This window comes from Alexandromys fortis, unplaced genomic scaffold, assembly GCF_014885135.2.
Source record: "Alexandromys fortis isolate MF-2015 unplaced genomic scaffold, M_Fortis_MF-2015_v1.1 scaffold_28, whole genome shotgun sequence".
Taxonomy (NCBI): domain Eukaryota; kingdom Metazoa; phylum Chordata; class Mammalia; order Rodentia; family Cricetidae; genus Alexandromys; species Alexandromys fortis.
The window spans coordinates 3,344,768-3,366,815 of NW_026067901.1; the positions used below are offsets into that span (position 1 = coordinate 3,344,768).

Below are 22,048 nucleotides of genomic sequence, written 5' to 3' on the forward strand. Positions count from 1 at the left end.
ATTAGCTAGAGAGAAACAGCAACTCTTTTAAATTGACTTCTTGTTTGTTCTTGATCATGTAAATTAGAAGTGAAAGACTGCGTGTGTCTCTGCAGTGGAAGTGTCACCAGAAAGATGCCTTTGAAGTCATGGCCACTTTCCTTTCTGTTTGTCTGGAGATATTTTTAGGGCCACGCTTCTGAGTTGTCTGTCTTTTTGTCCTTTCAACCCAAAAATCAATTCCAAGAACAAGGTCGGTTTCTGCGCCCAAAGGCTGCTTTCATCTCTGAAACCTTGAGATTTAAAACCAAGAAGAAAATAGCCAACAGGTGGAAACTGCTTAAGGTTCAATTCATCGAGTTTCCCATGTGAAATAAGAGAGGGAAATCAAATTCTGTGTTGTCTTATTTTGTGCTGTTTTATTGGAGGGGATGCACTCAAATTCCTTACACTGAAAAATGTATAACTTGGCAAAGAAATTGTCCAATTCTGTTCATATTTCATTTTTTGGTAAAGGGGCAAATCTTCAAAGATTGACAAGTAAATTACCGGGAGAATTAAGAGAATCTGAAGATCAGGGACTTCATAGAAGCCTCTTCCACTGTCCCCTTTGTCCTAAAGAAAATGGAGCTGCTCACATATTGCTGTAGGATTTGATGATCTAAGAACAAGAATCACTTCCCTGTCCTTCCTTTTCTGCCTCTTTTCTCTCTGGTCCATTCCCTTTGCCTCTTTTCCTCGCAGCAAGGAGAAGTTGACTGCTGGCCTCTGCCTTGCCCAGAGGTAGAGTGTGAGTTTAGCGTCCTTCCAGAGAGTGAGTGTTGTTCACGCTGTGTCACGGACCCTTGCCAGGCCGACACCGTCCGCAATGACATCACCAAAACCTGCCTGGATGAGATGAATGTGGTTCGCTTCACTGGGTCTTCCTGGATAAAGCATGGCACGGAGTGCACTCTCTGCCAATGTAAGGTAAGGCCCTTGGGTGCACGAGTGAGCACTCTGCCAGCTGTACCAGGGCTCAGGGGTGCACGTCCCCTGGGTGATGGAGAGCTGGACTCAGCCTGTGTGTTGTTCAAGCAGTGTTGGAAGCTCAAATTCGTTGGTACCACACTGACAACAGCCTTGCACATCGGAGACAGGTCTGCAGGGCAAAGGAGCTTGTGTATGTCGCTACCAGCATGCTCAGTAGCAACAACTTCGTGTCCTAATGTAGCCAACCATATGGGTTTTATTGCTCCTTCTATAATGGAAGACAATATTATTTCATTGATTTTTATCTGGTTCTTTTATGAGTTTCATAAAATATATTGACAAAGTAGATACATTGCATTCTCTAAAGTGAAAATCAATCTGGCAAGAATGGGCGTGTCTCTTGGTTTTGTGGTCAGTTACACTAAACTGAAGAAGTTAGAGTCCGATGCTTATTATATTTTATTCTTACAGTTGGTGAAAATCATTATAAAGATTTTCACTTTATTCTTGTAGGCAAACAACGTTGTGCTACTTACTTCAGTGACCGCATACGGTGTAGACGGCACAGACTCAAGTATGACTAGGTTTGAGAAAGCAGCTTGATTAATATCCGTACAATATTAAACTTGGTGAGGTCAGTTTGTACCTCATAGCCATAATTTAGAGATTAATAATAAAACAAAACCAATACTATTAAAGGCTTAACAACAATAACAAACCAGATAAAGACGTCAGACTGCTCGGCACTGCTTGTCTGTGCCTGCTCTGGCTCTTGAGTCTTCCTCCTTCTTTCTATCAATAGAGCATCTTCATTCATAGTCACTTGGTGTAATTTCTCACTAGAAGGGCTTGATGGAACAGGACAAAGAAACCTAAAACACTTGAAACTTCCAGACATCTGTTCCATCTTCTTCAAAACCTCATTTCTTGTTCTCTCAATGGATGAAATTTGTCAATCAAGATCTCAAGTGAAAAATTACTACTGTTTGCTAAAAGTGCATCAGCAAATCTGAAGGAAGCCTCAGATATGCTAAGTAATGTGTATGCAGCGTAACTCTGTGTCTGATATGAGTATATTCAACCGTGTAGATATCTAAATTACAGCACTGGGGTCCGGCGGATGTTTTTTGGCATCTAACTAGTAAATCAGCACAAGTCCTCGTACTCCTTGCTGTTCTGCACATTGACAACAAAAACATATAACAGGTGCTAGGATAAAGGTTGCAACAAGTAGAGCTCAGACAGGATTCTGCAGGAAACACCCAGGCTTTTCAGGATTCTTTCCTGTTGTTCAATAGCTTCTAAATGGTATTGCATTCTTTGGATGCTTGGTAAGAATGTCTTCCAAAAAGTGTGCTCTGTTGCTGAATTCTTATTTTCTTTGGTAAGTACTAATTATGTGGATTATAAGATTATGTTCATTCTTTACAAAATTTATCCAAAATATCCATTTTTATTATTTAATTATGATATTTTAAAAATGAAGTTCAAGTGAAAAAGCTTCAGACAGAGAGGGCATTGGGAGCAAGCACTCTCCAAAGCTGACTGTTTTCTGAGCACTGATTCCATCCCTTCCCCTCTTATTCCCGTTTAAAGTTGTTTGTTCTGGTCAATAGATGCCAGCAGAGAGACAGAGCTCCATTTAGTTGTCATTCCTCTAACACTACCTGTACTTATTATCCATTCTCTTAGAGTTTACATGAAAATCAGCTCAATGGTTTAAAATGATGTGGGGCTTATCTCAGACATCTAGACATGGTCAGTCATTCCTGGAAGTGTGTGTGTAGACACTTATTGTCTGTCTAGAGATATGTTGTGAGACCTTTAATGTGAATTAAATAGTTGACAATTCTGTTCCTTATCTCGCTGGTCAAATTTTCATTCTCCAGTAGCATCCTATTGCTGTTGACTGTGATATCGATGGCATATGTGGACAAAAAAATATTTTTCCTTGGAAATATGATCTTATAGTGACATTTTGTTTACAATCTAACAAATAAAGCTTGCCTGAATATCGGAGTGCAGAGCTAAGCCACTAATTAGCCACACACACTAAACCACTAGTTAGCCACACACCTAAGCCACTAGTTTGCCACACATCTAAGCCACTATAAGACATAGAAGACAAGCAGTGGTGGCCATACCTTTCATCCCAGCACTGGGGAGACAGAGGCAGGTGGATCTCTGTGAGGTCAAGGCCACCCTAGGATAAGTGAAAATGAATCCAGCTAAAAGAGAAACAGAGCTCACACCTTTGTTCCCAGCACTTGGGGTGACATGCCTTTAATCCTGGCACTAGAGAGGAAATGTACAGCAGGAACTCAGTGCAGTCTGAGGTTTAGAGGAGACATTGCATCTGCAGTTACTCTGAGGATAGGGTCGCCCCTTTGTTTGTCTGAGCCTTGGTAGAGGTAAGAACTCTCTAGTGGTTGACTGCTGTGCTTTTCTGAACTTTAGCTTGAACCCCAATATCTGTCTCTGGGTTTTTATTATTTATGCTACAAAATCTCTTGACATTTCAAGCTGTTGTCAAACTTGATGTGCAGCAGAGAGAATGAGCTTGAACTTGTGGTTCTTTGTCTCCCTCCCACCGACCTAGCCTATGTAGTTTTGGGCACAAATACCAACTTTATACAGGCTAGACAAGCCCTCTGCTAACTCAGTTACTTGCTCAGCACATACAGAAGATATTTTAATCACTTCACAATGTTGTCTGGGCCAAAACTGCCCTAGAGGTCAAAAATTCACCCTGAGAAAGCAGGCTTCCAGCAAGCAAAGACTCCATCAGCTGTGTTGATGATGCAATATCAGGGGACTTGGCTTAGTTTCTTTGTGTCCCAACTCACCTAAAAATGAAAATAATAAACTATGGCAGTAAATACTTGAACAATACCATTGGGAGGGTTGCTGCAAGAATTAAGTGAGAAGATTCACACAGAAAAAAATCATGAATTGCTTAGCACTTTCAGATTAAGTAACCAATAAATATTGGCCATTGTGGTGTAAAGTAGGTCAGCCTTACTACAATCATACCCAGAAAGAAAGATGTGACTATAACATTGATGGAGAGAGAAAAACTGTGAAGGCAGGAGGCTGGGCAGCTTGTGGACCAGTTATGTGCTGAGGATTCACTATTCCCTTAGGAAGATGGATCTGGACAACACTTGAGGGAAGCAGTAATATAGTCCCTTTTGCCTTTTTAAAATACTGTGTTTGTGTTATAGGTAGGCGTGTGTGCAGGCGTGCATGCCCATGTATATACAGAAGCTAAAGGAGGGCACTGAGTGTCTGGGTCTACCACACTCTACCTTACTCTCTCAAGACAGGGTCTTCGAGCGAATCATGAGCTAGGCTGGTGACAGCAAGCCCCCACATCCTCCTGTCACTGCCCTGCCACACACAGCAGTCATGAGTTACAGGTCTATACGACCCAGCCCAGCTTCTTATGTAGTGATGGGGACTTGAACTGAGGTCCTCACACTTGCAAAGCAAAGACTTTGACCCACTGAGCTCTCTCCCCTTTCCTCTTCTTTTATCTTTCTGGAGTTATGATGAAATTTAATTTTCTAAAGAACCAAGATGTATCTTCAACTTAGAGGTTAAACTTGGAAATAGAAGTAAATTATCTTTTCCTAAATCTTATAGACAAGCAGCTGTATGACTGGTCAGAGTCAAGAGCTTTAAACACAGAACAAACTGGCTCACCAAAGACTATTAACTTGAGCACATCTTCACTGGACAGAAACCTTTGGGGTCAGAAAGTAGGGCTCTTTCACTAGGTGCTTATGGAGGTGGAATAACTGGGGGCTGGTTTTAGAAGCATGAAGCCCCTGGACGTCTAAACATCACCGTCATCAAACAGAAACCTAAAAGGAATGTTCTAGCATGTGATAGACAGAAAGTAAATCCCACAGACAGGTAGCATTGTAACAACTCCATCAAGAGACCTCTGAAAATCGGTGTGAAGGAGAAACAGATTCCATGAAGAGCCGCCCTCATTGGCTCTCTGCTGCTGTGATAAACATATCTATAAAAGCAGCTTGGGGAGGAAAAGGTTTATTTCTGCTTACACTTCCAAGGTACAGTCTACATTTGAGGAAGTCGGGTAGGAACTCAGGCAGAGACCGTGGAAGAACGCAGCTTTTTAGCTAGCTCTGGCTAATGTTCAGTCAGGTCTCTCTTGTAGAACCAAGGACAACTTGCCCAAAGGTAGCACTGACCACTGTTGTGGAGGACAACAGACCACAGTGGCCCAGCCTTTTCAAATCAATCAATACTCCAGACACGTTCCCTGACACATAACCATAGGCCAGTCTGCTCTGGGTAACCCCAACCGAGACTTGAGTGAGCTAAGACGGCGCTGTGTTCACAGCTGAAGCGAACTTGAAGAACATCAGAATGACTAGATGACAAGCTGAGCTTAAATATTATAGTAAATTCCAGAGAAAAAGAATTATTAAAAGCAATTCAAAACAATAACACTCTGATTAAATATTTATCAATTTTCTAGACAAGAGATGAATTTTTGACCTACAAGTAATAAAAATATAGCTCAAAAGAAAAAATTCAAGTTCATACAGAGAAATAAAATAGCAAAATGAAAGGTCACAGCTGTGAAAATATTTACAGCACATTTGAATTTTTGTTAGATTAGAAATCTATAAAAGCCAACGAGAAAACAATTGAACCACAAATAAATAGAATAAATAAGCAGTTCCCTAAAACCACAGCTATTAACATAAAAGAAGAAATCGTTCAATGCTTAAATAATTTAAATGTAAACTCTCCTAAGTCATTGTTTTTACAATAATCTCCAAGGCCAACATCAATGCCAAGTTGCTACTCTTGTGAGCTGTCGATGTCCATGACCAAAGCGTGTCAGCCACATGTCACCCGATCTGCTCCATCCCTAGTCTGAGGACCTAAGCTGATGACACAGTCTAAAATCTGAGCCAGCTCTGTGCATAGTAGGGTTAATCTCGACACTGAGTGTTGTATCATAGGGACTCAGCAGTAACCATGGCAGAGAAGAAGCAAGGCCTCCGGTAAACTCATTGTGCTACTACCTAACGGTTCCTTGCTGTAGCAATTCCTCAAATGGTTACTCTTTCCGTGAGATTGCCATCTGACTTCTCTAGACTTCTGTTTGCGGTACAGTCATGTGCAGCTGCCCGACTAGGGAATGGCTTAGGTCGTTACAGGGTAAACTCCCATTCCTCTAGGGCTGACCCCCACTGGTGTCTGCCTGCAGCTCTTCATGACTCCCAGCTAGCTTTCTATTTTGTCCAGATCAGGAAGGATGGATGTTAATTTATAGAATACATTCTACCATTGCTGAATCTGGAAGCCCTTGGCATGTTTCCTTGGGCTCTAAAGCATGAACTAATAAAGCCTTCCCAGTGGAGAAGCTCGGATGGTACAGCTTATAGTGCACTTTTCCTACAGCAGAGGACACACAGATGGGGACGAAAAAAACATGCCCGAAGGATGTTGGAAAATGTGTCCTTCCCGAAGCATGCATGGGAACAGTGGTGATGTCTTTCCCTTACAGCACTCTGTGCCAGTTGCACACAGTGAGGGATGCTGCCACAAATTCCCCACCAGTCTGTTTCAAAATCACAGTTTGAGAAACTGATGTGTAACCTAGCAACAAGGCTATGGATAGAAAACCTCCACCTCTGAGCTTGATATCCGAGTTGTAAGTGTTACTACTGGCTCAAAAGAGGGTGACTCTGTCTTGGGACCAGAACAAGAACTCTGTCTGTCAAATACCCGAGGGTGGATGAGAACTGGCTTTACCAGGTGTCACTCGGCTTCATTATAGACTAGTTTCCCCATCTGAATGTTTCTGCAAAGGCTGGAACAGTAAAGTACCTTCTGAAAAATTACTTTTGATTTTTGTTGTGTTAATACATACTATCCTTTCTCCCACCCAAAGTCATTGTCTGACAGAAAACCTAGAATAGAGACAAGTATTAGACACAGACTAACCTGCTTTGACCCCAGCTCTGTCACGTATTAACTGGGTGATTTTGAACAGGAGTTTAACCTCTCTGTTCTCTGCTTTCTGAATTGAAAAGAGCGATGGTCAATGGTGATTCCACTGCAATGGAAAGAGGGTGAAATTAGGGAATGTGTTTAGGACACGTGGCCAGATGTCTGGCAGAGTGTGCCATCCTAATGTGTAAGGGTTTTTCCTTCCTGCGATTAAGGTGGCAATTGCACGTTACTTAACGTGACAATTGCAGGTTACTTAGCAAATACCATTACTTAGCTAGAAAAAGAGACCTTTGGAGGAAGCGAAGGAGGGAGGGGCTTTACTTCTTAGCAGTTATACTATTTTGATACCTTAGTGTAATAAGTAATTGTGCACATCTGTCTCTCTCCTGCCTAGCCCGACCATTTCAGCTTCACGCTGTTTCCTAAGTTTCCCCGACTTAAATTTCCCACTTAGATCATGTTTTAGTTCTTTCTTATTCGATGTAGATGTTCAGGACTTTGGTGTGTATATATCACTGCAACGCCCTCTGCAGCCCCTTGTGTGGGGGGCCTTCTTTTCCGGCTCCTGTCCTCTGGTCTCGGCGTGACTGTCACCTCTTCAGGAGGTCTGAGGAGAGGTCTTTCGTTATCTCATCACTACCTAACATATTTCTTCGGGAGCTGAAACAGAACACCTTCAGCTCTGGACACCATAGATGGCAGAATGTATTCCTCGTAGCTCTGGGGGCTGAAGAAGTCATTTTCAAAGTCCCAGATCAGGTGTTAGTAGAACTAGAGTCTGCAAGCCATTCTTCCTGCTCCCCCAGGCGCCCTTCTTACTGTGTCCTCACATGATAGCAAGTAGGGAGGAAGGGGGAGGTGAGGGAGGGAGGAGAGAGAGAGAGAGAGAGAGAGAGAGAGAGAGAGAGAGAGAGAGAGAGAGCTCATGTTTCCATTTTCCTCCATATCTCATGTAGCCTAGGCTGGCCTTCATCTTACCATGTACCTTGAACTCTAGCTGAGGCTGACCTTGAACTCCTGATCCTCTGGTGCACACCTCCTGAGACCTCAGATTACGGCAGACGGGGCCCCACCCTCATACCCTAACTAACTTTCCCAAATGTTTGTCTCCTCATACTGCTGCACCGAAGAATAGAATGAGAACGTGAGTTTTAAGAGGATCCAAATATTTTCTCCTAAACTTTTCCAGCACTTTCCATAATTTCTCTTATACTGCGTTCCCCTCCCAGGAAGGTGTGAGTCCTGTCCTGTGGTCGGGGAGTGGGGCTGCATTGCTAACTCAGTTCTCACAACACAACACGGATTGTGAGTAAACAAAGGAACAGGTGTGAACCAAGAGAGAGCATGCCAGTGAGCACAATGATGGCAACTGAAGAAACACTCTTGGGAACAATTTGCTTATGAGGTTTTCAGGACTTTAGAAATAACACCGTCCTGTATATACCTGCTAGTCGCGCTAATCAAGAAGTGTGGGACTCCGGGAATGATTTGAAAACTCATGCTCTGCTTTCCTGTCCACTGTTTTCTCCAGAACGGCCATGTCTGCTGCTCAGTGGATCCACAGTGCCTTCAGGAGCTGTGACGGGCGTTTGCTGCCTCCAGGGAGTATCTTTTAAAAGAATGCTCTTTCGCTTAAAAAGACCAAAAAAAGAAAAAAGAAAAAAAAAAAGTGATGTGTGCCCGGCTCAGTGCAGCTTTGTTAATGGCTGGGTAGATGGATGTCAATTATGAGAATTGTGGAGCTTGAGGAAAATCTCTGAGGAAACTAGATGACAATTCTGCCTTGACTCCGCCTGGCTTCATCTTGTAGAAGAATGGGTGCGGAGTGAGACATCCCGACCCCTGGATAAGACGCCTAAGCCTGTCAGGTCTGAGAAAGCAGCTAGCTCCGTGGTGGCAGGACGTGGTCTTCTAGCCCAGAGTCTTCCTGAATCGTCAAGGTTCCTCACTGAAAGAGTCAAAGCTGAGGTAGCAAGCGAGTTATATTCTACAAGCCAAGAAGCTGACGCATCTGTACAGTGCACTCTGAAATCTGAAACAAGCTATTGTAATGATTAAAATTAACGCGCAGGCATGGTTGCGTAACATTTTCTAACAGGAAGTCACCCCCAGTCCCTTGTTTTACTGCACTCGATATTATTTGGTTGAATTTGTTCGGTATAAGCTTGTTCCTGTGCAAATAAAATAACTATTTCTCTTACCTTATCCCAGGTGAGTCGGCGTCTTCTTTGTCCTGCTTTCGGGTTTAAAATATGAGTGGCTTTCTAGTTCCGCTGATGGCGAACACTCACTGTGTTAGTTCTGTGTTGAAAGGTGATTTTCCTTCAGCTCTGTGTCTAAGTCTTGGATGAGGTGGATGGATGCCTCAGTCCATCTCCGGACCTTCTGTTTCACTTCTGTGGTCCTTAGTGCTCATTAGTCCGGGGGGGGGGGGGGGGGGGGGGTTTTCTACAAAAAGGCTACTGGCTTCTCTTTCTTCTGGATTCTCATTTAGAGTCAATCACATCACAGTTGGGGACACTAAGAGCACTGGGTCCCCTCCTACCCGATAGTCACCGTGATGGACTCTGTCATTTTTACTAAAGGCTCCATTTTTTAATAGGTGGTTCTCTCTCACCTCAGCCACCCACTTTAGATTCTGAAAACCTGTTTTCTCCTTTTGTCTGACAGCTGTTGCAGCCTTGAGAGAAACCCGCTTCTCTTCTTATTGCCTTCCGTGTTTCAACTCACATTTTTATAAATGGTCCCTTTAAAATCTTTCAGTAGCCACAGTACACGCCATCTGCTTCCTATCAGAATTCTGACATCAAGAGAGGAGTGTGTGAAGGTTGGGAAGGCCTTCAAAAAATAACACCCTCTTGGGATCAGAAGGAATCATTATATCCCACACTAATCTAATTCACCGGGCTCTGAAGAAGACAAGCAACATAGGCAAGCTGATAGCCATTGAGCAAGCTAATGCCATGGGGTTTAGTTCTCATGAGTGTGGTGGGGAAGGAAGCGCAGGCGTTGTCAAATTCCGTGCACAGAGCTACTTCTCAGTAGGGAAAGATATGGAGGTGGACAGGCAATGAGCACTTTGAGCCACGGAGTAGAGGTGGTGGAGCCGCTTTTGGCAACCACCTCTTCATTGCCGTGGAACAACCCGTGTGAGCCGAGCAGGGGAAACGTACAAACAGCTAAGCACTGTGTCGTAAGAAGTATTTACTGCATGTGTACATTTAAACATTTAAGTCTCTTGACGCCATCCCGCATTTTGTTTATATTTCATTTACAATATCGTCAGTAAGGTTTCCCTCCTTATGTCCACCATGCCACGCCTCTAGACAGCAGTTTAGTTTCCGGGAGAGTGAATATTAAGCAAAAGGTTTTACATAATTTTATTACAGGCAGGCAGTTGTGGCGCATGCCTTTAATCCCAGCACTCGGGAGGCAGAAGCAGGCAGATCTCTGTGAGTACAAGACCAGCCTGGTCTACAAGAGCTAGTTCTAGTACAGGCCCTAAAGCCACAGAAAAACCCTGTCTTGAAAATACAACCACAACAAAAAAAGTTTTTGCATATAATTGAGATTCTCTGTTGAAATCTCCTGAAACATCTTATTTTGCTTGTTTTTATGAGAATAAGAAGTGTGTGTGTGTGTGTGTGTGTGTGTGTGTGTGTGTGTGTATGCATTTGCACGTGACCACATTTACACATGCAACTACGGATATACTCATTTATTTATTTATTTACTCATTTATTTATATTTACACACATCTTTCTAGAAGGAGCAAGGCTGGAATCCCATATGTTAAGTCATTCTTATGTCTACTTAATGTCTACTTAAGTCTATAAACCTACTGGTGCTTGGCAGATCCCAGCTTGCCATAGATCGCCAAGGGAAATAAAGCTCGCAGCACTGGGGAGGACAAGGAAAGGACTGACTGTCCTTTCATCTCTGCCAATTCAGTGAGACCATTCAGAGTGATCACCCCTTTGAGATCTGTGAAAGCAGGCCCCAGGGAGGTTATTGTTTTATCTGCAGAACCCTGAAAACAATAATTAACTGTTCCCTACAAACATCCTACCTTTAAAAAGAAACTGTTAATGCCTTGTTTCTCACTCTGTGTTAATTGGAGAAGATGCCCTGGTTGAGCTATGCCAGCATTCTGGGACTGTGAGAACAAAATGTCAGGCACTGAAGCTGAAGGCACCTGGCTCTTTGAGCAGGAAGCCGCGGGAGCAGTCGTCCTCACTATCAAATACCCTTCGCTCATTTCCCTTTCCTGAGGTCATTCACATACGGTTAGCCAATAACTAGCATACATTGGATGGTATACTTCTTCCTCCCATTTCTAATGACTGCCATATAGCCACTTTTGCTTTGTTTTTCACACCGACAAAGAGAGTCACCTGTTTGTCTGGTTTCACCCAAGCAGCACTCCCTTTTGTCTTTTCAACAACTTGGCAGTCTGTCCCCAAGTTGAGACGCTGTAATTGCCTTTCCAGAATGAACCGCACTGCAACACTCTGAAACAGCAGTCGATACTCTGGATTGCAGGAGAGCCGAAATTATTCAGTTGAACAAAGTTTAAGCTACACGTGCTGAATAAAAGATGAGCTTCCACTCACTAAGCATGTTCTCATCTATCCACGCTCCCTGCTACTGATGAGTTAAGAGGTCCTCTCAAGGGCCGCAAATCCCAGACGTTTGTGGTCCCAGCTCCGTTGACCTAGTGCAGAAGCATTAGAAACAACCCCCTTTTTTCCCCAGAAAAAGACTTCTGTTTTGTTTTGTTTTGTTTTTACAAGTGCAGAGCATTCATTGAACAACAGCAAATTCATGTTCAAGAGGTTAGAGCTGAAATGATCCTTGAAAGCAATAGAAGATTGCTTTGGCTCCTCCTGGAACATTCTGCCTGCTCTGTGCGACTCCCTTCTGTGGTGCAGCAGGTACCTTGTTCCATAGGACCGTTCAGTATTGGTGCGCTGGTTTCCACATTGGAATTCCGTGTCTTCCACAAAGGAATTGACACCTCTTTGCAGGTGAATCACCCCGTCAATAACAGGCCTGCCGGCAAGAAGGCCTGAACTATGATGGCTCCAGAGCCTTTGCTGCAGGAGAGTCTGAATGGGCATTGCTTGTTTTTCTTCTGATTGCCACAGGACAAACTCCCAAACCTCTGTCTTTGCGCTGAGTTGAGTCATTTTTCATAGATCATTTGCATGGCAGATCCTCACATTCTTCTTTGTTCTGAGAGACAAATGGCAAAATATGTGACTCTCATTTGTAAAAATTTTGCATTTAAAACATGTTGTCTTATCTAACTGGAACACTTACAGTGACTGGTGCTTCGAAAAACAGTATGAAATAAGAGTTTAACTATGTACAGATTAGAAGTGATAGTTTAGTTTAAAATAGTTTTCTATCTCTTTAACAAAAACCACAGGAATAAATATGAAGAAGCATGAAAAATAAAAAAGTTTACTTTATTTTCCAAATAAAGAATCATATACATACATGTATATATATATACATATATATATATATATATGATTTACGACCCTCTGGAGAAAACTATAAGCCTGGATTCAATAAGTCTCTTTTAGTGATGTTCCACATGATGCCAGATACTGGTATAGACACTGAAGGATGCCTATGCACTGAGGCACTATGGAAAAGAGAGAGCATCCAGGTACACAGTGAGCATGTGACACTAGACTACAGCATTCACTTTCTGTCTGCTCATGCAACACCTGCCCTTACAGGAAGGAGAGGAAAAACAGGCTCAATATCACATGATAAAGAAGACTACGAAGGAGAATTTAGACAGAGGTCATAGTATAGAAGAGATGATCAGAAATTGGTCTGGACGTAGAATGACAGTGGAGGAAACACTTGAATGAGGTGAGAGACTGAGAGCATCCTTAGAGGTGGGAAATGACAAGCCTAGAGACGTGTGTACAGGACTGATGCTGGACCACAGCCTGTACCTGCCTTATGGAACAAGCAAGCTGAGTGCATGTAGAGAACGTGGTCAGAGCAGTGAACAATGCCCATGCCAGGGTCCCCCAGACTACTTTAGGGTTATGTGTTTTTCTTGTTGCCATGGGAGACACCAGAGAGCTTTAACCATAGCAGTGCCGCATTCCGACACACCATCATAGCTGCTGGGTAGAAAACAGACAGGGCGGGAGAAGTACGGGAGGCGGGATGCAGAAGCACATTCATGTGACAGGATTTCTGACGAGAGGCTAGTGGTTTGAACTAGGATGGTAAGAGAATGAGAACCAAAAGGACTTAACATTCCAGAAGATCCAATTAAAGGAAGAAACGGGAAAAAAGACTAAATATCACAAAATGCCACTTCCCATAGCCGTTACAAGAACAATAGAGTTTTTTCCAAGGTTACAGTTACTGTGGGGTAAAGATTTCCAGGTGTTCATTCTGTCATCTGTGACTTGTCCATTTCTGTGGACACTGTGTCTACTTGCGTGCTAGGTTCATACTTGTAAAATGTGTTAATTTTGTAAATCAGATAAATACCTCTGCACAATTATTGGAAATTCTTTGACCCATCTTGACAGCGCTGTGCTCAAGATATTGTTATGGATTATTTATTATAATTTTTAATTTTCAAAGTTTATTTGTCATTGTGTGTTGAATGTGGTGAGCATGTGAGAAAGCTCACATGTGGGCAAGGTACAGGCAGGGGTGTCAGGGAAGCTTTCATAGGTCAGTTTTCTCCTTCACTGGGGGTTCCGGGACTTGAACTTAGGTCACGAGGCTTGCACAGACAGTACCTTTCATTCTGGATCATCATGCTGTGGACCTCTTATAAACAACTGTTGTTGGCATCATTCAATCATATCGCTACCTCATATTTCTTTAAGGTTTGGATTATTGTCTTGCCAACTGGTTGCCTATACAGAAATGTACAAAACTGTCATTGGAATCCTCTATTCCAGTTATTCTGGACACTCATCCAAAAATCTGTTTTCCTTACATTTTATCTTCCTTTATGGGATTTTAGCACTAATTCACCTACCTGGCCATAGTAACAAACTGCTTTTCAAAGATCCTTCCAGAACTCTCTGTGAGTATTTACTTTCTCCGGGTAGTTTGGTTCTCGCAAAAGAACTTGGCTGTGCTTTTCTAGATTTCCTGCTGCTGCTGATGTGATTTAGCACATCACATCGAGAATCAAACTCCACACTCTTGGAGGACGTCCTTCAGTCAAACATCTATCTGCTTTAGAGCCAAAACTGAACTCAGGACTCACCCGCTGGACCTTTCAGTCCACACGGAGAAGAAAAGTACACTTCTCCCAATCCGCCAAGCAATCTCTTCTGAAATATTTGAAATTCATATAAGACTGTAAAATGCTAAATAAGAATACATTTAGATTCAAATTATATCCTCCCAAGTGTGTTTATGAAATCATCCTTCTAGGAGCTGATCCAGCTCTGTGTAAAATCATATTCTGTTCGGTGGCATGTTACTATTCCATAAAGAATCCAATAGCATGTATTTTCTATTTCAAATTGAATTTTTCTGGTAATTTGGTGTTTCATTTATAGTAAACACATTTCTAAGCACAGGTCTTTGTACATCATTTCATCAATTCTCACAGAAACTCCTAAGGAAGATATCTTTGCTCTGCTATGAATAAAACAGCTTGATTTTATTTTAGCAATTTGGAACATTTTAAGTGCAAAGCCTGGCCCATAGAAATGCAAGTGTAGCCTTGAAGTTCTCACACAATGACAAGGACACATTAAGAGGTCACATCACAAAGGGGTGATGAACAAGGCAACGGAGGTGTTGCTGTTTGCTTGATGTGTCTTTTGCTTTTCAAAGCACTATGACCTCAGGCAGGGGTCATCCCATCACCCTTAACCTTGAAGAACAACCATCCTGCCCTTCTACCAGGGAGAGCAATATTTGAGTGGTTCTACACCAAACCTTTGAGAAACTGTTTGAGTGTGGTTCCAATGCAAGGACAGCATTCATAGTGACCTGCTTGAGAAAACACTGAGGATGGCGGGAGCCCTTTAAGCGGCCTCTCACTCATCCCTTTCCTCAAAAAAATGGTGCGTTCTAACTCACTTGAGTCTAATGAGGTTCCCCGGGGAAGCTGAAATGACAACACTCATGGTCTATTGGTGATTCCATTTCTTTATTTTATTTTATACTTTATTGCCTCTTATATATAAACATAGAAATTCTTTGTTGAATCCTATGAGCATTTGACAAGGCCCAAAGTAAAGAAAACCATGTGTTCAAACTTTGTATCCAAATGTTGCTGTGCTCTACATCAAATGAACCAAGTTGAAAAGCTGTTCTTGACTATGCCTAACTCCCACAGCTATGTTAAGTCCCGATCGAGAACAGGGAGAAAGTGTGAATACAAACGGTGGTGCTGGCACTGGCAAACAGGCCTTCTCCCTAGGTTCTAGTCTCATATGCTATGACAAGGTACTCTAGACAGAGAGGGTGTCAGCTGTCTGTTAATCTTCCTTTGCAATTTTCTAGTGCCAACAGCTACTCCGTTATGTCCCTGGTGGCTGGCTAACCTCTCTTGGGCAGCTCTAGTCTTGAGAGGATCCCAAGAGCTACTGCGGGAGTTTAGGCTCCGTCCTCTGCGAGCTGAAGTTCAGTGAACCTTGCTCTCTGTTTGAAGCTAAATTTAGTGTGCTCCATCCTAAATTCTAGTGTTTCTCTTCCTTTTCAATACGACTTTATTCTATTAAATACATACATTTAATATACAGCTATAAATTTATAAATATATGTACATACATATTTAAAGAGGTATATTTATGTGTTTTCATGTCTGTGTGGGGTTATAACCCATGCCATTTTGTTCCCATTGGATCCCCTGGAACTAGATTTATATGCAGTGTGAGCTGTCTGACCTGGGTGCAGAGAACTGAACTCTGGTCCTCTGAAAGATCAGTATGCATGAAACACCTCTTCCTTAGTAATCTCTCCAACCCCACATTTTAAATATATTCTTAAGCCTTGGGTTTGGAACCTTAAATTGCTTTTTTCTAACTACTTCCCTAAGAGCAGAGTCTGAGACTGTGAATAAACCTGCCTACAAATATCAAATTGGATGATAAAACAGATAAATTTTTTTGGACATTATTTTTTGCTCATTTCCGATTGCTTGGTGGTAGACTCCCTCACTCATCTCTTTCTTAGAATTCCCTGCTGGATGCAGATGGCACTAATTAGCGTCTACTACACATTTTGTTTTGCAGCCTCTTCCCGGAGAGCTACCATCCCATAAACATAAAGCTTGCCTACCGAGTTAATGCTGGCACAGCATTATCAGAAGTTCCTTTCTCACTGCATCGAACTTTTTTTTTTATTTTTCCTGAGTCAAGCTCTCATGTAAACCAGATTGATTTCAAGCTTGTTACAGAGCTGAGGTTAATCTTGGGCTTCTGATCCCCTTGTCTCTGCCTCCCAAATGCAGCTGTCATTTTACAGGCATTAATATCACACCCAATTTATGTAGTGCCGGATATAAAACCCAGGGCTTTGTTCATGCTAGACAAACACTGTGCCAAATGAGCTACTTCTCCAGCTTCAGGAAAATGCACCCACTTCTGCAGGTCCCAAAACATAGCCTGGGAAGCTGCTCAGCTCTGATAAGTGCTCTCTGAGAGATGTCACCATGTGATGTGGTTGTGCAGAAAAGATGACATGACAAGAGGAGAAGAAAGGGACCTAAGAAGAACCAGGTGTGGTGCTGGTTGTAGGTGTGTGTGTGTGTGTGTGTGTGTTCACACGTGTGCATGTGTGTTTATTTGCACATGCATAGTGCATGTTCGTTGGTGTTTGGTGAGGGTGTGTGCACATGGAGGTCACAGGACAACTTCGGGTGTCATTTCTCGGGTGTCAGTCACTTTCTTTTTCATTTTTCTTCTTTTCAGACAGGGTCCATCACTAGCCTAGAGCTGGTTAAGTCATCTGGTCTGATTGGCCAGGAATCCTGTCTCCACTCCCCAGCACTGGATTCCAAATGCATGCCCTTACACCTGGCTTTTTTTTTCTCTTTCCCCACTTGGATTCCTGGGTTAAACTTGTCAGGCAAGCACTTCATGGACCCAAGTGTCTTCTCAGTCCCTGGTGCTTTCTGAAATATGGAAATTGCATATAATATACAACCACGAGGGTGGCCTGAAGAAAGTAACTTTGGTGTGGCGGGGTGCACACAGCAGTATAGCCTCAAGGAAGGAAACCAAAGAATACTCCAGATGCAGCAAGGAGGATATGAGATAAGAAAGAACCAGCCTCCCAGGGGATGGAGTCAGCGAGGGAATGGGAGCCTGTGAAAAAGTCTCCCTTAAGACAGCTGGTGAAGCAGGGCACCAAGGATGTCCCCCTGCCCCCAGGGATTATCCTAAGAAGTAACCACTGTGTTTCTGTATTCCCTTTCTTAATGTGACCATTCTATGGTGGTTGACAGGGGTAGTAGATGTGAAAATCATAAGCCACAGAGTCGTGAGGAACTACGACTGATTGTCCCAAGCCCCCAAACTCCAGGCTGAATTTTAAGACTAAATGTAATCTGTGTGAGAAGAGGGGAGAGGGAGAAATGAAAATCCCATCTGGTCACTAGAAAGAATATGCTGTTATTAAAACACAACAACAAAAAGAAAGAAAAAAAAAAACAAAAGCAAGGAAACACTGGTATCCATGTTCCCCTTTCTAGGACACAGCAAACCTGAATTTCTCTGCCTCCCTTGCAGTGCTGTGAGACCAGTTCATTACATTCCGGTTTAAGGGATGGTGAGCAGCAGTAGAGCACAGGGATTCTAGACACAGCCACGGGCATCCATCAGTGCAGAGTGCAAAACCTCCAAAGGAATCAGATCCTTACAGCTCACGTCTAGCTCACGGCCTATCTCTGTAGAGCCCCAAACTAAAATCTGTTTATATTTTTAATGTTCCAAAAACAGGAATACCATATGCCATTGAGTTTGAATATGATAAAGTTTTACCGAAACACACCCATGTTCACACATTCATGCGTTGACTACAACTACTTCTGTGGCGGGTCTGAGCAGCTAACCCAGGGAACCTATGTGGTGCTTCACACCTTACAGTGAATGGAATAATAACCTGGAAAATATGAGGCATGCACATCACTGAGCATGACATTTCATTTTATCCCTTTTTTTTTGCTTTGTAATAAAAGGGTTAAAGAAAGAAATATAAAAGTAGGCTTCATCCGGGCAGTGGTGGTGCACGCCTTTGATCCCAGCACTCTAAAGGCAGAGGCAGGTGGATCTCTGTGAGTTCGAGGCCAGCCTGGTCTACAAGAGCTAGTTCCAGGACAGGAACCAAAAAGCTATGGAGAAACCCTGTCTCGAAAAAAATCCAAAAAAAAAAAAAAGTAAGCTTCAACAGGGGAGTGAGGTTTACTTCGCTATCAGATTAAATGGCAAACGCCTGTCTTTCATGCAATGACGTTATATGTATGTCAGACTCTTAGTTTGGGCTTTATTGCTGTGAAGAGACACCATGACCATGGCAACTCTTCTAAAGGAAAACATTTAATTGCTTGGCTTACAGTTTACAGGCGTGGCAATTCAGCAGGCAGGCACATGTACTATAGGAGGAGCTGAGAGTTCCACACCTTGAACCACAGGCAGCAAAAGGAGACTGTCACACTGGGAGGGGCTTGCACTTATATGGGAACTCAAAGCCCGCCTCCACAGTGACACACTTCCTCCAATATGGCCACACCTATTCCCAAAAGGACACACCTCCTCATAGCGCCACGCCCTATGGACAAGCACACAAACAGGAGTGTGTGGAGGCCATGGATACCCAAACCACCACACTAGGCAAAGTAAGAATTATGTTTACACTATGATGTCAGGAACCTGTGAATATGTCACCTTACATACCAAAAGTGACCTTCAGGGCTGATACATAGCTCAAATGGTAGAGTGGTAGTGGTTTAATATTTTCAGTGCCACGTGAAGCTGGACACAGTGACTCACACATGTAATTTCCACTCTAGGCGGGTGAAGTCAGGAAGACCAAGAGCTCGATACTATCCTTGCCTACCTAGGAAATTCAAGGCCAGCCTGGGCCTCCTGAGATCCTTTCTAAGAAGAGGAGTGGGTGGGAGGTTTTGCATATGTTGCTAAAGAGAAGTGATATTGAAATAGAAAAATTGAGCTGTCATTGCGATAGACTCTCGGTGTCATTGAGATAGACTCTAAAGAAGGAGGCTAAGGAGTCAGGAACAGAGGAAGGAATGGCTGACTCATTGGGTTCAGAGGTCAAAGCAATTCAGGATTTTCTGGAATCTGGGAAAGGCAGGGCATAGATCATCAAGTAGATCCTCAGGAGGGAGGCAGCCCAACCAGCTTCTTGTCTTTAAGAAGCATCAGACAAATGTGTATGGTTTCCAATTGGTGCTGATATGCTTCATCAGCCGTAGAAAGCTAATGCAATGTACTACATGGATATTACAAAGCAGCTGCTCATGACAATATCCCCCAACCTGGAAAAACCTGTCCATGCAGAAGTGCAAAACGAACTCTCATCACATTAGAATTTCTTCACAAAATTTAAGGAAGGGCAGAGGGGAGGGGGGAGGGACGGGGACGGGAAGGAGGGAGGGTGGGAGGGAGGGAGGAAAGAAGGAAGGAAGGAAGGAAGGAAGGAAGGAAGGAAGGAAGGAAGGAAGGAAGGAAGGAAGGAAGGATGAAAATGAGAATATAGCCTCTAGAAATTTTCAATTAGCTTATTTGCCAGCCAAGCAGAAGGAACGACTAATTAAACAGTATTTGTTTACAACAGCCAAAGAAGTGCACCAAATATGTATTTTTACCTTTCAATACTTTCTTATATGTGTGAGTGCTCGAGCACCGAGCCACTCATGCAGAGGACAGAAGACACCTTATGGAAATTAGTTCTCCGTCCAACTCAGGTCACCAGGCTTAGTGGCAAGTGTCTTTTACCTGCTCAGATGTCTTTTTGACCCCGAGAAAACAGAATTGAAACGATTACTTTTTTTTTTATGAAAACAAGTTGTCCAGAGCTAAGGATATTGGGAGCAGCGATAATCATAAACACAGGTGACACATTTGAGTGGTTTGTCTCAGGTCTCCACCTGGGTGAAGATGAATTCCTCTTGTTCCTTATCCAACTCCTACTTTGAAGCTACTGACTCACCTGTGTGAAAGAAGGATTTTCAAAGACGTAGAGAAAATATGAACTCGGTGCAATCTGAAATAGAATCTGCAAAGATGTGTTAAAAGTGATGGCAGTAAAAATACCCCTAGAGAACAAAGAAATCAAAGGCATAGTTAGACAAATCCACAGACATGGTGAAAAAGGAAAGGTATTTTCAACCCTATGATTACTGAAGATTCCTTTGCAGAAGGAATTTGAACTGATGTAAAGCATGAAGTCTTCCTATAGGTGGGAAAATGCTCTTATATCCTTCCTTATGCAATAATCCAATGGGGCCGATCTGGGATTTGGCTAGAGGATTACACCCAGAAGGCAGGTCCACCTTAAGAAAATGTCATGTTTCTGACAGAATAACTCCGCTTCCACTAATAAAGTCAATATAAGCCAAGCCACTAGTGGTTCAGTTCGTCTTTTTAAGTCCATACTAGGACAGGCATTAACCATTTCTTTCATTTTTCTGATGTTTAAGGATGTTGAACATTTCCCTAAGTGTCTAGGGGAATGCTCCTTCATTGCCAGTGGGAGTGCAAACTTGTACAGCCACTTTGGAAAACAGTATGGAGATTTCTCAGAAAATTAGTACACATCTACCTCAAGACCAAGCAATACCGTTATTGAGTATATACCAAAAAGATGATCAAACCACAAGGACATGTGCTCAACTATGTTCATAGCAGCATTATTTGTAATAGCAAGAACATGGAAACAACCAAGATACCCCTCAACTGAAGAACGGTTAAAAAAAATGTTGTACATTTACACAATGGAGTGTTACTCTGCAGAAAAAAAAAAAAAAAAAAAAAAAAAAAAAAAAAAAAAAAAAAAAAAAAAAAAAAATTTGCAGGCAAATGCAATGATCTAGGGGAAAAAAAACATATGAGTGAGGTAGCCCAGACCCAGAAAGGCAAATGTAATATACACTTACTCATAAGTGTCTTTTAGACATAAAGCAAAGAAAAACCAGCCTACAGGACACAACCCCAGAGAAACTAGACAACAAAGAGGACCCTAAGAGAGAAATGCTGGGTCTACATAGGAAGGTGAGAAACACAAGATCTTATGAGTAAACTTGTAGTGTGGGGGTCACAGGAGAGGGGAGAGAGGAGGAAGGGAGGAGAGTCCAGAAAAATGTATAACTCAATAAAAAAATTTTAAAAAAATTATCTATCTCTTTCCTAGCTGGCCAGAGCCTAGGTATGCCTTTAAACTCCCTAACACACTCTCTAGACTTCCACATCATTTTCTTAAGCTCCCTTTGCACTGTGTGGTGGGCTGCCTGCTCAGGTAACTGACCCCCATGCTGTGTTAACCTCCAGAAGCATGATTCTTGCTGCTTCTTGTCTAATTTGCCTCCCACCTTCCAGGCAGCAAGGGTGTTTACAGTTTGCCTGCCCTGGAGCTTCTGTTGGCATCTGTTGTTTTTCCCCACACCCCAGCTTCTGTTGCTATCTGGTAATGAGGCCAAGAATATCAACAGAGGACCCTGATTTCCCAGGCAACATATGAGGACTCTTCTGGGACTTCCTAAGATTTCTGATAACACCTATTTCCTGCCTTTTCTTTATTTAATTGTCATAGAAAAAAAAACCTGTTCTTGAATCCCTAGATGACATCACAATCATATGGTGTCAATAAAAGCAATGCAGTAGCAATAAACTTGCCCATTCTCAGGACTATTATGTTTTTTGTCTGAAATAGGTGGTCCTTTTAAAACTTTTTGTTTGGTGGTTTTTTTTAAACTTTTATTGTTATTTTATGTTATGGTTCATTGTTGTTGTTTGTTTTTTGTTTGTTTGTTTCCTGCATGTATATCTGTGCACCATGCTTACAGTGCCAGCTGAGATCAGAAGAGGGTATTGGTTCCCCTGATAAATATAAATGGAAATGT

The 22,048-nt window shown here is 42.5% G+C and overlaps 1 protein-coding gene across 1 annotated transcript in view; it reads left to right on the forward strand.

The window, feature by feature from the left end:
- Positions 1 to 9,134, forward strand: part of Nell2 (neural EGFL like 2) — a 292,336-nt gene extending 283,202 nt beyond the window's left edge. Inside the window, exons 19-20 of the mRNA XM_050130946.1 lie at positions 724 to 948; positions 8,483 to 9,134. The gene's annotated coding sequence lies outside the window, so the exon portion shown is untranslated. The remainder of the gene's footprint in view (positions 1 to 723; positions 949 to 8,482) is intronic.
- The last annotated feature ends 12,914 nt before the right edge of the window (positions 9,135 to 22,048 follow it).